The following is a 15,485-nucleotide window of genomic DNA, read 5'->3' on the forward strand; positions in this document are numbered from 1 at the left end:
ACCCCCCAGGGGTGAGCAAGCACGACCTCCTCAGGCCCATCACCTTGGGACCACCTCCCGCAAGGAGAACTCGGCATGCAGTGAAAACCCACGGGGATATTTAACCCGAAAGATCACTTTTTAAAGTGCGTCATAAAGCCCCGATTTATCTTTCGTAGAAACTAAATTCCATGCAGAAAATCAAGATCTGCGTGCACAAGCTTCACGTCCATCTCCCTCCCACCGCCCAACGGCGTCTCATCAGCCCAGAGTTCGCTCCACATGGACCTGAAATCCGCCGCTCTCCCTCTTCTAAGAAGCTTTTGTTCTGTTTTTTGCTTTTTAATTGTCCTGTTATTTTCCCTTGGGATGAATTTTATGAAATATCCACAAATCCTCTAAGAAACCAGGAGGAGGATAAATCTTAAGAAAATGTAACTACAGATGTAATTCATCAGCAGAGTCTGTGACATTTCCGCGGATCACTCGTGAGCAGGAATAGCACATAACTCCGGGGAAGAGGAGGCCCGTGTAATTGATCCGCCCGGTTTGATGAGCGCGCTGCCTCCGAGATTTCTGGCTGTGGAGGAACTATGAGGATTCATAGCAGCGCCAGCGAGAAGTCCACCAAGCTTCCGAGAGGGACGGACGAGGTGATGCCCCTCTCAGGACCGCGACGCCCCTGCCTCAGCGTCGGCACACCTCCACGCGGACCCCTTCCCCCCTCCCCAGGGCTTCCCAGCCCCCTTCATAACTAGGATTGCCAGACTGAGCAGAGGAAAACACAGGACGCCCAGTTCAATTTGAACTTCAAACAACAAATAATTTTTTAGTGTGAGTATGGCCTGTGTAATATTCAGAACATACTTACACTAAAAAATTATTTGTTAGGTGGCTGTCTGTATTTTGTCTGGGAACCCTACTCATAACCTCCCAGCGTAGATTAAACCCCTCTGTCCCAGTGTCCGCGGGAATAAACATGAAGCAGGTGTATTGTTCCAATCACTGCTTTCCAAGAACTCTGGCAGGTGTCCTTTCCTATCTCAAGCAGAAACTGCTATTTCCCCCAATACCAGTCTTTACTTCTACTTAGTAATAGAATTCCATTGCCCACTGCCATCAGTTAAAAGACTATGCTCCCCAGTGTTCCTTATAGCTAGGTTTCGTCATGTGACCAAATTCTGGCCCATAAGACATAAGAGGGAGTGTTGTGGAATATGCCTGGGAATATTTCTTAAAAAGGAGTCTTCCTTTCCTGCATCCTACCTCTTAGAACATTGTTGTGATGACTGGAGCTCTAGCAGCCATCTTGGACCACGAGGACAAGGGTCACCTTCTAAGGATGGTGAAGTAGAAAACTGGAAGGAGCCCAGGTCCCTGAGAGCTTCATGGAGCAGAACTCCCACATCAGCCCTCAACTCCCACTTCCAGCCATTTCTTCTCAAGAAAGAAAAATCAATTTCTTTCTTGTTTTAGCCAATGTTATTTACGGGTTTTCTGGTTTTGCAGCCAGATCAGAACACAGCATCCTTTAATGACATCTTGGGCAGATCCCATCAATTTCTGGTCACAATCAGGGCAGTCCAGTTTAAAAATCCAATCTTGTATTCAATTTAAATCTTCTCTCCTCCCTTTGACTTGGGGTTGGGGGAGGAGGAAGATAAGACAAGCCATAGTAACTATGAGGAAAAGGAGACGCAGGCATCGAAGGATGCTTGCCAGAGGAAGATTGTTATGATGGAGGACCACAGAATGCTTCCGGCCGACAATGGTCCTTGAGAAACTTGGGTGTGATTTTGATGGACCGACCCTATGTGGGGTGGGGGCTGTGGCCTCAGTGAGGGGCTGAGCAGTCACCAAGGTGTGAGCTACACACAGCCTCGGGAGTGGAGATCAGGGACACAGAGTTCCGGGGCCCAGAGCAAGGCTACCGGCACCCACCCGTGGGCCACCGAGCACAACCCTCCCACGTGCGGCTGCCAAAAAGGGTTGTTTCCCAGCTCCACGAGGCTCCCTGTCCAGCTTCTCAGAGAAAACAGGTCCCCTGACCCTTCCGGGTGGGCTTTCCGACCCAATTTCTGATGGCCGCATCTGCTCACTCCCACCCTCGCCCGTCAGCAAATCTGAGCTAACAAGGGAAGCAACTCCCAAATCCAGGGTCTGCTTTGGGGTATTGAGCTGCAGTGGCCCAAGAGACACCCCCGTTCTTAGGGGATGGCCCCTCACCTGTCCAGGCTCGTGGGTGGACAGTCTCTCTTTGTGAGGCCCCGTACCCCTCGGTGACAGCCAAGCGGACAGGAATGTGTGCCTGCCCCTGGCTGGCCCCGTCAGAATCTCTGTCCTGGGGATTGGGACTCAGGACTCCGGTTTAGAGCTCTGCGCACAGGGAGAGCCCCTAACCCTTCCAGTCAATTCCCACGAGAGGCCAGCCTCTGCCCCAGGCAAACACAAGGACCATGATGAGGTCCTCGGGAACCACGAGTGAGTTTCTAAGCCTCTCGATGCCTCGGTGTCTCCGTCGGAAGAATGGGGAAGGCAGCGCCGGGGGCTGTCCCCTCAGCCTTCACTGCACCCCTACTGTGCGCCCAGCAGCCACTGCTTCCTACGGGGCTCGAAGCCCCTGGAAAGCACCGAGGAACGTGAGGCTGCAGGTGTGCACGGCCTCGATATTACTGTCATCATTGCTTCTCCGGAGAGCCATCGACTCTGGCACACAGGGACCCCTGGAGTCAGTTTCATTAGAGAAAGAGCCAACTTAATTCCAGCCCAGCCAGGAGGCTCTGAACCAAGCGGCCGCCTTTTCCCTCAGAGCATCTTCAGGCTGACCCCGGTGCCTCCCCAACAGGGAAAGGACTGGCCCGCCCGGCAGTTATCGACAGAGATGGCAGGCGGACATTGATTGGGAACACGGGAAGAGTCGCTTTCATTTCCAGGTGCCAGCTGCAAGTGAGTGACGGACAGTCTTGGGGAGATTTCGTGTCTCCCGGAGCTGGGTGATATGGGGACGTCGGTGAGCAGGGTCTGCCTGTCTACACAGTTCAGGGACATAATCAGCTGCAATGAGTCGCTGACCTTTAGAAGGAGAAAAATAATAATACGACCCAGCAGCAGCTCCTGACCGATGGGTTTGAAACAGTGAAAATGTAACGCTTAAGTGACTTCAGAGGAGTAGCTGTCTGCGTTCTCAGCACACACATCTGTCCCACTCCCCGTGCCCCTTCCCGTCCCCGCTGCCCCTGCCCTGCAGACACTTCCTCTCCCAGGAGGTCGCAGAGCTGGTCCCCTTGCCTCTTCATCCCCCAACTCGGGTCCATCCCAGAGCTCACGCCAGGGAAGAGCGAGTCTGAGGAGGGGATTGGGGTGCTCACACCAAAGGGGAAGGGAGCAGGTGCTGGGCAGGCTGGGTCTCAGGGCCCCAGGGCAACCTGGCTCTGAACTCAGCTGAGCCTTCAAGACACCCCCACCCCAAGGTAGCTGCTGCCCAACACAGCGGTTACCGTACTGCGTCGCACACCTGCCTTACCGACCGTCCTCAGCATCACACCCAGGACCCCACCCATCGTGGGTGCCTCGTGAGCATTCCAGAAAGGTCTGGAGAGTTCCTGCGGCCGGGTGGCTTCAGCAAGGCTCATGAGCCTTGCTTTCCCTCCCGGGGGCACGGCTCTGCATGCTGGCTCTGTCTGGCTCTTTCCCGCCCTCCCATGTGCACAGGCGTTCTTTCAAGCGCAGACACCCTGGCTCGCCATGAAGGGATCAAAGGTCCCTGCCAGGCAGCCCCTGTCAGCAGGGAGGGGTCTGGGAATCGGTCAGCGGCGGCGCCTCTCCCTGCACCGTCCTCTCTGGGATGGGGAGGGGAGCGAGGGACGGCCGGTGGCAGGCAGATTTGTGGTCCATGAGGTGCATCTGTCTGCCGGCTCGTCTGCGTGCTGTTCAGGGTTTCATCTTTCTTTGCCTTTTACGTAAGGCCTCAAACTCCTCTGGGCACTAGGCAGGGGCACAAAGGTCACGTAAATAAACAAAAACGGAGATGTGTCCTTGGGCATCGAGGGCTGAGTAGAGTGGCCCCAACACTCGGTCCTGCTCTGCTCAGTGGCCGACCCTTTCACGGGGACATTTCTGCTCAAACAGTGATGGAAACCGAAGCCTGCAGGCTGCCCTGGACCGTGAGCATTGGCGGGCAGGGCCGTCTGCTCCTGCTTCAGCTCACCACCCGCCCAGCAGGAGCGCGAGGAACGCTGAGTGATCGAGCGATTGATCGAACGGATGAACGAACCATTGATTGAGTGGATGAACTGCTTCGTCCTTCCTCGCCTTCTCCGTTAGGACAGCGTGTCCAGAGAGCAGCCACAGGCGGGGAAACTGAGGCAGCAGGGGCTGGAGCCTGCTCCATCAGGTCGTCCGAGGCCTGGAGGTGCCGGGGTGGAAGTGGGACGCCTTCCGGGGGAATCTGTTGGTAAAGTGCTCATCACAGCACAGATGTTTGCCCGGTCCCTGAGGAATTACCACTCCGCCTGCTTTTCGTGTGCGTGATCCCACGTGAGGCAGACTTTCTTGTCCCCCAACATCCCGTGCGGCCGCCCTGGCCCAGGCCACCGTCTCCCCGCCTGGCCCCCCTGCCTCTCCCCTTCCACGCCACCATCCTCCTCCTGGGTGCTGCCAGACCTGACACTTCTAAACAGGACTCTGAGCCTGTCGCCAGCCAGCCCAGAAACTTTCAGAGGCTTCTCATCGCACAGAACAAGATGCAGGCCCACCCCCGCCCCCCCGGCCAGGCCTGCAGGGCGCCGCGGTCTGCCGCCAGCCCGGTCCGTCTCGTTGCTCACCTGCCTTCGCATCATGCACTCTGCTCCCCCAGCAAGGACTCTGCGTGGCCCTTGAGGCACCCTTCGTCTCGATCGCTCTTTCCCCCAGTAGTCCCAAGTCTCCCTCCCTCCTTCCTCTGTCCCTGCTCAAACGCCACCTCCTCTGAGCAGGCTTCCCTGATTGTTCAGGTAAAACAACTCGGTGACCACTCGACTCGCCACCCACTCACCAACGTCTTACCTTCCCTAATACACCTCCCCGCCCGATGTCACACTGTGTGCAGATTCATTTGTTTGCTTACTGTCTGAGTCTCTTATCTAAAAGAGAGCTTTTGGGGCTTGCCCCGTGACCAAGTGCTTAAGTTCTCACGCTCTGCTGTGGCAGCCCAGGGTTTTGCCGGTTTGGATGCTGGACATGGCACCGCTCATCAGGCCATGCTGAGGCGGCGTCCCACATGCCACAACCAGAGGGACCTACAACTAGAATATACAGCTATGCACTGGCGGCTTTGGGGAGAAGAGGAAGAAGAAGAAAGAGATTGGCAACAGATGTTAGCTCAGGTGCCAGTGCTTAAAAAAATAAACATATAAAAAAAGAGAGCTTTCTGAGGACAGAGACCATGTCTGTCCAGTCACCACTAAGCCCAGTGTCTGCACGCAGCAGGCGATCCCTACTCGTTTACTAAATTCATTCCCAGTTTAGAGACGAGGGGACTGAGACTTGAGGAGGCCAAGAAACGGCACGGGAAGATGAGTGCAGGCCTGCCAGGCTCAGCTCTTTCCAAGTCAAGGTGACAGTGGCCACCAGGGCAGGCGCAAGACCCCAGAAACGTGCCTGCCAGGCGCAGGTGTCTCCAGGCCCTGCCCAGATACCATTTTTACAGGTTATTACACTTGGCGAGAGACAGATAGCCATGTCCCTCGTACCACAGGAGGAGTGGCCTCTGCGAGAGCCCGGACCATTCTGCAAACCAGCGTATTACTAAATACAAATGTTTAACAGGCTTGCCCTCCCATCTCCCTCCTTGTCCACAGGCGTTTAATGTCATCTTGCAGCTGAAATTCCAACTCGGCACAGTCTTATGTGGGAGGAAGGAGATTTCAAATACACTCAAGATCCCAACTAACTTTCTTTTTTCTACTCTTAGTAGCAGATGAAAAAACAAAAGCAGATAGAGAGAACGTGCTGACAGTTCTAAAAGCCCCGTTGGCACTGTGGGGGGTTGAATGGTGTCCCCTCGAAATCCATGTCCACCCAGAACCTCAGAAGGTGACTCTGTTTGGAAATAGGGTCTTTGCAGATGAGATTCACTAAGACAGGGCATATTGGATTAGAATGGGCCCCAAGACACAGGGATGGTTCAACATCCGCAAGTCAGTCAACGTGGTACACCACATTAACAAAATGAGAAACAAAAACCACATGACCATCTCAATAGATGCAGAGAAAGCTTTCGACAAGTTCCAACATTCATTTATGATAAAAACTCTCAATAAAATGGGTATAGAAGGAAAGCACCTCAACATAATACAGGCAGTATATGACAAACCCACAGCCAACATCATAGTCAATGGGCAAAAAACGGAAAGCCATCCCTCTGAGAACAGGAACAAGACAAGCGTATCCACTCTCACCACTCTTATTCAACGTAGTACTGGAGGTGTTGGCCAGAGCAATTTGGCAGGAAAAAGAAATAAAAGGAATCCAAATAGGCAATGAAGAAGTAAAACTCTCGCTGTTTGCAGACGACATGATCTTATATATAGAAAACCCCAAAGAATCCATTGGAAAACTTTTAGAAATAATCAACAGCTACAGCAAAGTTGCAGGGAATAAAATCAACATACATAAATCAGTAGCATTTCTATACTCTAACAACGAAGTAACAGAAAAAGAACTCAAGAACTCAATCCCATTCACAATCGCAACAAAAAGAATAAAATACCTTGTGGTGAATTTAACCAAGGAAGTGAAAGATTTATACAATGAAAACTACACGACTTTCCTGAAAGAAATTGATGACGACATAAAGAGATGGAAAGACATTCCATGCACATGGATTGGAAGAATAAACATAGTTAAAATGTCCATACTACCTAAAGCAATCTACAGTTTCAATGCTATCCCAATCAGAATCCCAAGGACATTCTTTACAGAAATTGAACAAAGAATCCTAAAATTCATATGGGGCAACAAAAGACCCCGAATTGCTAAAGCAATCCTGAGAAAGAAGAACAAAGCCGGTGGAATCACAATCCCTGACTTCAAAGCATACTACAAAGCTACAGTAATCAAAACAGCATGGTACTGGTACAAAAACAGGTTCACAGATCAATGGAACAGAATTGAAAGCCCAGAAATAAAACCACACACCTATGGACAGCTAATCTTTGACAAAGGAGCTGAGGGCCTACAATGGAGAAAAGAAAGTCTCTTCAACAAACGGTTCTGGGAAAACTGGAAAGCCACATGTAAAAGAATGAAAATTGACCATTCTTTCTCACCATTCACAAAAATAAACTCAAAATGGATCAAAGACCTAAAGATAAGACCTGAAACCATAAGGCTTCTAGAAGAAAATGTAGGCAGTACACTCTTTGACATCAGTATTAAAAGGATCTTTTCGGGCACCATGTCTTCTCAGACAAGGAAAACAATAGAAAGAATAAACAAGTGGGACTTCATCAGATTAAAGAGCTTCTTCAAGGCAAGGGAAAACAGGATTGAAACAAAAAAACAACCCACCAATTGGGAAAAAATATTTGAAGTCAAAAAATGGGCAGGAGAAATGAACAGACATTTCTTCAAAGAAGATATACAGATGGCCAATAGGCACATGAAAAGATGCTCATCATCACTGATCATCAGGGAAATGCAAATCAAACTACACTAAGATATCACCTTACACCTGTTAGAATGGCTAAAATAACCAAAACAAAAAGTGACAAATGTTGGAGAGGTTGTGGAGAAAAAGAACCCTTATCCACTGCTGGTGGGAATGCAAACTGGTGCAGCCACTATGGAAAACAGTAAGGAGATTTCTCAAAAAATTAAAAATAGAAATACCATACAATCCAGCTATCCCACTACTGGGTATCCATCCAAAGAGCTTGAAATCAGCAATTCCAAAAGTCCCATGCGCCCTCATGTCCACTGCAGCATTATTCACAATAGCCAAAAGGTGGAAGCAACCTAAGTGCCCATCAACTGATGACTGGATAAAGAAGAGATCGTACATATATACAATGGAATACTACTCAGCCGTAAAAAAGGATAAAATCGTCCCATTCACAACAACATGGATGGACCTCTAGGGTATTATGTTAAGTGAAATAAGCCAGATAGAGAAAGACAATCTCTGTATGACTCCACTGATATGTGGAAGTTAAACATGTAGACAAAGAGAACAGATTATGGCTACCAGGGGAAAGGGGTGGGTGGGGGATGGGCACAAATGGTGAAGGGGTGCACCTACAACACGACCGACAAACAATAACGTACAATAATGTACAACTGAAATTTCACAAGGTTGTAAACTATCATAATCTTAATAAAAAGTATTAACAAAAAAAAGAATGGGCCCCAAGGCCACTGACTGACGTCCTTAAAGAAGACAAGAGGAGACAGAAGAGACGCACAGGGAGGAGCCGTGAGAAGAGGGAGGCGGGGACGGGAGCAATGTGGCCACAAGCCAAGGACACCTGGAGACGCCAGAAGCCGGAAGAGACCAAGAAGGATCCCCTCCGAGCCTCCGGAGGGAGCACAGCCCTGCCGACCCCGTGATTTGGACATTCAGCCTTCAGAACTGTGAGAGAATACGGTTTCCGTTGTTTTAAGCCTCTCTGTTTGTGGTTGTTTGTGACAGCAGCCCCAGGACACTAACACAGGCACTTAGGAATTTCCCAGGGCCCACCTGAGCTCCTTTCCGTCAGAGAGCCAAGCCAGGCCAGGAGGGGCACGTGAGCAGCGGTTTCTGAGTGCCTCAGTTTCTGAGCCCTCACATGGGCTCCCGGAGCCCTGCCTCCAGGCGATCACTCTCCCTTCCTCTTGAAGGCCCCTTGCCTGACGCACTAGCGTTTCTGGTGACGCTGCCTGGAGGGACACGGGCTGTGTCAAGGCGACACCAAGGACAGGCTGCACGGGGTCAAGAGTAAACCGAGAGCACCTGCAAAGAGTAAAACTCAGGGCGACCTGGTGCGCCACGGGGCCATCTTTATCCCCGACTGTGACCTGGATTCCCTGCCCTCCCTGCCGCTCCCCACGCCCACAGCGACAGGTGTCCCACCCCCATCGGGGAGGTCGGCCCAGGCACCGAGGGAGATGGGACGGGTGTCAGCGCTGTGCCACCCACACCCGACGTGCCCAGAAGGCCCCGGGCATCCTGTCCAAGCCCAGGTGCTGATGCAGCAGGCGGAGGCCTGGGGGGGAGACCCCGCATTTCTAACAAGCCCCAGGGGATGCAGCTGCCACTGAGCCAGGGGCCACACTCGGTGGAACAGCTCTCTGCTCTTTAATCTCTGACTGGTCTGTCCCCTGAAGGGACCAGATGTTTCAAGGATCAAAGAGAATGAACACGCCCCAAAGCATCACAGAGAGAACAGCGTCCGTGCTGGCTCTGGTTTGGATTTGTTCAAATAGGGAAGTCGATTTCTTCTCTGGCAAAGGAGAGAGACACAGCAGGACAGCCCTAAGGAGAAATGAGCATCAACACTCTCTTCTTAACAGCAAGAAGGGGACAGGCAGGAACAGGAAGTCGTATGGCTCGTCTACCCAGTAGCACCCTTACAGATTATTCCAGAACATTTCTGAAAATCATCTGAAACACTTCTGAAAAATCATCATTTCTCCAAAAGAGAGGAAAACTAACCTTAGCTGTGCACTCTGAGCTGTCTCCAATCCATTGACTTGTTTCATGCTTATGAGCACTCTGTGAGATGGGTGCTGGTGTCTCGTCTTACAGATGAGGAGACAGAGGTTCAGAGAGGGTAAGTGACTTACCCAAGGTCACACAGCCCACAAGTGTTGTGTAAATCGAGAGCCCTGGCTCTTCTACTATGTGACATGTTTTGAGAGTTAAGTGACTTTCAGGGATCATTTCCCACCTGGAATGATCCTGAGAGAACAGACAGGGGAGGAGAGACTGGGGGGACTCACCAAGAGGTGCCAAATTCTGTAAACGAGGACATGAAGCTCTTCGGCCCCTTCCTGGTGATTCAGAGATCAAGACAAAGGGACGATGAGGGGGAGGATGTCTGTGCCTCTCCGGGGAGGAAGGAGCAGAAGGAGCTGGAGGAGATTAGAGGCCGGTGGGAGGACAGCGAGATGGAGCCGGGAGAACATGGAGAATTGCCCAGCTCTGCCAGGAACTCCACCCTCCCTTCCCCCCCCACCCCGGGGAAGCCCCTGCTCCCCTCACCGCATCTGCCAGGCTGGGGCCCCGTCAGCGAAGGCCCCGGCGCCTCGCGGGGAGCTCACTTTGGAGATGGTAGCAAACCTCAACCCGGGGTGCCAGTAAGTCCCTCACTGTGAGCCGGTCCTCTCACGCTGCTCAGGGCGGCACAGCAGAGAGCAGGCCCAGCCGCTGACCAGGCCTGGACTCTGGACCGAGACAGACCTGGGTCTGACACGGGGCCCAACGCCTCCTGCCCGAGTGGCCTTGGGCGTGCCGCTCAGCCCCTCTGTGCCTCCTCCCCCACGAAAGGAGGTAAGCCACCTATCCCCGGCTGAACTTTAATGAACCAACTTCACCCAAATCGAAAGAAGCAAAAGGATCCAATCAGGCAGTGGCCCCAAAGGGGACTTCCCCACCAAGACGGGAGCTTCCCCCAGGTCACACTCTGCTGCATCTTCTGGGGACCCCCAGCCTGGAGGTTCCTCTCTCTAGAGACCTCAGTGCCAGAGGAATAAATGGCTCAAATATCTTCTCTTTTTGCCCTAAAAGACAGACCATTACCACCAGAATGGACCCAAACCATAAGTCCCGGAAGCAGCGAGGCCATGCCCATCGTTCCCCCGTCAACTGCCAGCCTCCAGCCCGGGGCCAAGCGCACGGCACGTGCTTGATAAATAATTCTCAGTTTATGAAAAAGCGAATGTCAGAGCCAAGCTCTGGAAGTCCCGGGAGATCTTTTAAAAAGATGCTTTTTTAGGGCTGGCCCCGTGGCCGAGTGGTTAAGTTCGCGCGCTCCGCTGCAGGCGGCCCAGTGTTTCGTTAGTTCGAATCCTGGGCGCGGACATGGCACTGCTCATCAGACCACGCTGAGGCAGCGTCCCACATGCCACAACTAGAAGGACCCACAACGAAGAATACACAACTATGTACCGGGGGGCTTTGGGGAGAAAAAGGAAAAAATAAAATCTTTAAAAAAAAAAAAAAGATGCTTTTTTAAAGATGTATTCCCAAATTCTCCAGCCGGGATGGTGACTGATGGCTCTGGAAGCAGCGCAAACAGGCCGGGCCAGGCTGGCGCTTTACAAGGACAAACGCGCATCAGGCGCTCCGTGCCCTCAACGGAGCCGCGCTTTATCTCCGCCTGCAAAACGCATCGATCTCGACGTCAATCAGAACCAGCTCGCCTCATAACTCACACGACAGGCTGGGGAGCTGATCAAACGCTCTGTTAACGCGGCACTTTAATAACAATATCGCTTAGATCTCAACTGCTTAATTAGATTTCACTCATTGCCATCACTTGCCTCATTTGAACGGCTCGTTTATAATTTACGGTCTTTATGCATTTGGTTGTTCATTTGTAAAATAGGAGAGAACAACCACCAGGCAAAGGAAAGCGCAAGAAGAAATGGATTTGACTTCTCCCAGGGGCCAAGGGGCCTGCAAGTGGGAGGCCTACGGCCAAGCGGAGAGCAGGCTCAGAATCTCTTGCTCCTCTGCTAGAAGCTTCTACGGTTCCTCTGCACAAGTACCCCCGGCCCTACGTCTTTGCGGTTGGCGCTTCCTCCAGCTTCAGACATAGGCTCCGGCCATCAGCCTGTCTGACTCCGATCAGCCCCAGGATTAGTTCAGGAATAGGCACATGATCAACCCCACCCAATGAGAACGAGCCCTGGGATATTTGCTGCAATTCCCAGGACAGAGGCTGCAGCGCCAGGGGGCCAGCCTCCCTCCCAGGTGGGCGGGGCGGTGGATGGAGCCTACACAGAGGGAAGCAGGACTGGGAGATGGGGCGGACAGGTTTCTGGCGACATTTCTGAGCACCTGGATTCAGTGACGCCTGGACCACCCCCGGATATTTTCATTTTGTGAGTCAGAATGTTCCCTGGTTTCCTTAAGCCTGTTTGAGTTGAGTTTCTTCCACCTGCAACAGAAAGCTGCTCAGCTAACATAACGTCAGAGGCAATATCCTATCCTCGCCAGAAGAGCCTGGTCCCCAATTCTTGTACAATCCCAATTAGCCACTAACTTCTAAGCATGAAAAAATGCGAGAAGTGCTCTTATGATGTACAAGATGCCGTTTTGAATTCAGAGGAAAGAGAACAGTTGTCTTTATGAGGCTTTCCTGAGTTACCCAGAATTTCAACGTCACCTCAACCCCTCAAAACATAACACACCCCCTCGCCCTTCATTATTTTTTCTCCTTAGCAATTATGTTCTAACATACTAAATATTTCACTTCTTGAATATATCGCTGTTTACCTTTTTTATCATCTGTCTCTCCCCACTGATTATCAGCTCCACAAGAAAAGGGATTTTTCTCTGTTTTGTTGACTGGTCTGTCTTCATGTCAGTGGGGACTGGTACAGACTAGTCATTCAGTAAGTTATCATTGTATCTGACTATAGCATGAATTAATCTGTTGTAGGAATTACATTCAATTACTGGTAAGAGATGGAAAGCAAGCAATGTAGGAGTTTATTTCTCATGCATGTAAAAGAAATCCTGAGGTAGATGGTCCAGGGCTGGTGTGGTGACCATACAGTGTTCTCTGGGACCCAGGTACCTTCTATCTTTATGTTCCTCTGTCTTCAGTGCATAACTTCCTTCTTCAAGGTCATCTTATAGCCCAACATGGCTGCTGGTGCTCCAGCCCTGTCATCTGCATTCTATGTAGGAAAAAAGGGGAATCCCTCTTAATGTGCTTTCCAAGAAGAACAATTAAACAACTTCTAAATACATTTCATTGGTCACCCCTGACTCCAAAAGAAGTTGAGAAATAAGTACATTGCCACTCACAATAAAATCAGTTTTCTTTTACTAAAGAAGAAGAATGAAGGTGGATCTAGGGTAGCAATCTCTGTGGGGAAAAAAAAACACCTAGAATCCATGCAACAAGCATAATCAAACAAACCAAACAAACAATATCATTTTAAATGATAGTACCTCCATAAAATAGAAAACTATCCAGCCATTAACAATCTAGTTTTTGGAAAAGTCTTACTGTGACCGGAAACCAGGCAAGGAAGGGGTTAAAGAAAATCTGAGCCATAACCAAACATAGTCCGTCAAATGTTTTCAGACAAAGAGAAAGTGAAATGTGCTGTTTTTCAGAAGCTGACGTCCTCGTTTTTGCAGATGCTGCCGTCCTACAGTGAAACTCACGCGGTTGCAGCAGGACCGCTGCAAACTGCTCCAGCTCTAAGAGTCCAACGTTACCACGACCGCTTATGTAACGGGCGCCGCCTTGAGCTCATTATGTAATGGCCTGCCCGTGGGCCCTGAGCAGGCCCAGTTGTTACACAGCTGTAACATATCCTCTGCCCTCTGGGCACTAAGTGGGGGCGGGGGGGGGGGGGGGGGCGACCTCCTTTGGGAGCTATCCACCGTGCAAGCAATAAAGCTTTTTTCTTCGCCCACTTCAGCCTTGGTTGTGCTTTTCAGCTCTACACTCACCAAGAGGCAAACTCAATTATGTTAATAACAGGAGAGAATGTCCAGGATACAATGTCACATGCCAAAAAAAAGCATAGAAAACTAACCAAAGACGTCCATTTTTGTAACCACACTTCCCAACTGCACACACAGACTCATACAGACACACACACACGCACACACACACGACAAAGACTTCAAAGAAATACACCTCGATTTTCATATCATTTCTCTAATTAGAGTAGTTACAGGTGGCTTTTACTTTCTTTTTAATGCTTCACTTTATTTTTCAGATGTTTTCAATAAACATATGTGGCTTCATGGTGAAAATAGACAAGTTGTTAAAACTTCAAGTAAAAAGTAGAAGTGAGTGGAATCCTGCACCCTGGTTTGGGTTGGTGCCATTTTACCGTGCAGCAAAGCCCCGGGGTCAAAAGGGAAAGAAAGAGAGGGAATGGAAACGGGAAAAGACAAAAGAAGAGGAGAAAAACAAAGAGGAGAAGGGAGGGGAAGTGGCTACAGAAAGGAACAATCAGGAAGGAGAGAGAGGGGAAAGCAGGGTGGAGGGGCGGGGGCAGGGGAGGGCAGAGGAGAGGAGAGGAGAATGGACAAAGATTTCCGAGATGCTGCGCTTTTTGCTGGGAAGGACTTCAAAAAGAGCCCTGGAGCTGTGTTTCCTCCACAAACTCCCAAGAGCCCCTGCGCACCCTCACCCCTCCCACCCCACGACCCCATCCTCTCAAGGGCAAGCTCTGAACCAGGCCCTTGGATGTTTTCTTTCATCTCGGAAACCCTGCAGCAAGCCCCACAGCGACACTGACTCATTCTCTCTCTGCACGTCCCCTGCCCTCATTTTTGGCAACCCCTGGATTCTACGAGCCTTGCAGCTGTTTCAACTCAAAAACCTCCCCCAGACCTCACCCCAGGCTTGGGCTCGCACCCAGCGGGGGCTGGAGATGGGGTTCATCTCTAGGCAGCTATGCCCTAAGAGGAGACGGAAATCAGATCGGATAGATAAATAGAGCGGTTCACCAGCCCTTCCAGACGTCCTGTTTGGGGCAGTCATGCCCTGGAAAAGTTCATGGGAAACCCTGGGATCAAATGCTTATTCAGCAACCACAAGCTGTATCTTGGATCTGAGTCCCAAAAAACAAAGATGTAAGTTTCTTTTAAGATGCTCTCCTCTCCTCACCAGCCAGCACACCATTTCCAAACATAGGGGCCTCCAAAAACAATCCTGAAACAGAACTCAAAATTTAAATCACATTCTCAAAACTTGTGCAGTCAGCGTCCTGCTTCGGCTGCCCAGGGTTTGCTGGTTCCGATCCCAGGTGTGGACCTACACACCACTTGTCAAGCCATGCTGTGGTAGGCGTCCCACATGTAAAGTGGAGGAAGATGGGCATGGATGTTAGCTCAGGGCCAGTCTTCCTCAGCAAAAAGAGGAGGATTGGCAAAAGATGTTAGCTCAGGGCCAATCTTTCTCAAAAAAAGAGAGAGAAAAAAAACCTCATGCAGTCAAAACACAGGTCTGATGTAAGAGCTTACTGGTGATGGGAAATGTGGTCCTACCCATGCTCCCCTCTCAGAACTTCCAGCCACAGAGGAATTCAGGATGTGGCCAGACCTGGACTGCTCGGTTCAGTGGCCATCAGGAACATGTGGTTATTGAGCACCTGCAACATAGATAGTGCAACAGGGGAGCTGATTTTTTATTTTAAGTTGAATAAGCTTTCATGTTAAAATGGTACAGCAGGGGCCAGCCTAGTGGCTCAGCGGTTAAGTGCGCACGTTCCGCTTTGGTGGCCCGGGGTTCACCGGTTTGGATCCTGGGTGCGGACATGGTACCACTTGGCACGCCATGCTGTGGTAGGTA

At 50.8% G+C, this 15,485-nt stretch overlaps 1 long non-coding RNA gene across 2 annotated transcripts; it reads right to left on the reverse strand.

Annotated features, from left to right (window-relative positions):
* Positions 1-273: 273 nt before the first annotated feature.
* Positions 274-10,356, reverse strand: LOC124248103 (uncharacterized). Of its 2 annotated transcripts, XR_006890943.1 has the most exons (4): positions 10,199-10,356; positions 9,937-10,068; positions 8,696-8,874; positions 274-4,426 (listed from the first exon to the last, which is right to left on the reverse strand). It is a non-coding gene; the product is annotated as an uncharacterized LOC124248103 (long non-coding RNA). The 2 variants fall into 2 exon arrangements; XR_006890942.1 differs by having other exon boundaries at positions 9,937-10,356.
* Between the last annotated feature and the right edge of the window lie 5,129 nt (positions 10,357-15,485).

This window comes from Equus quagga, chromosome 12 (assembly GCF_021613505.1).
Source record: "Equus quagga isolate Etosha38 chromosome 12, UCLA_HA_Equagga_1.0, whole genome shotgun sequence".
Classification (NCBI taxonomy): domain Eukaryota; kingdom Metazoa; phylum Chordata; class Mammalia; order Perissodactyla; family Equidae; genus Equus; species Equus quagga.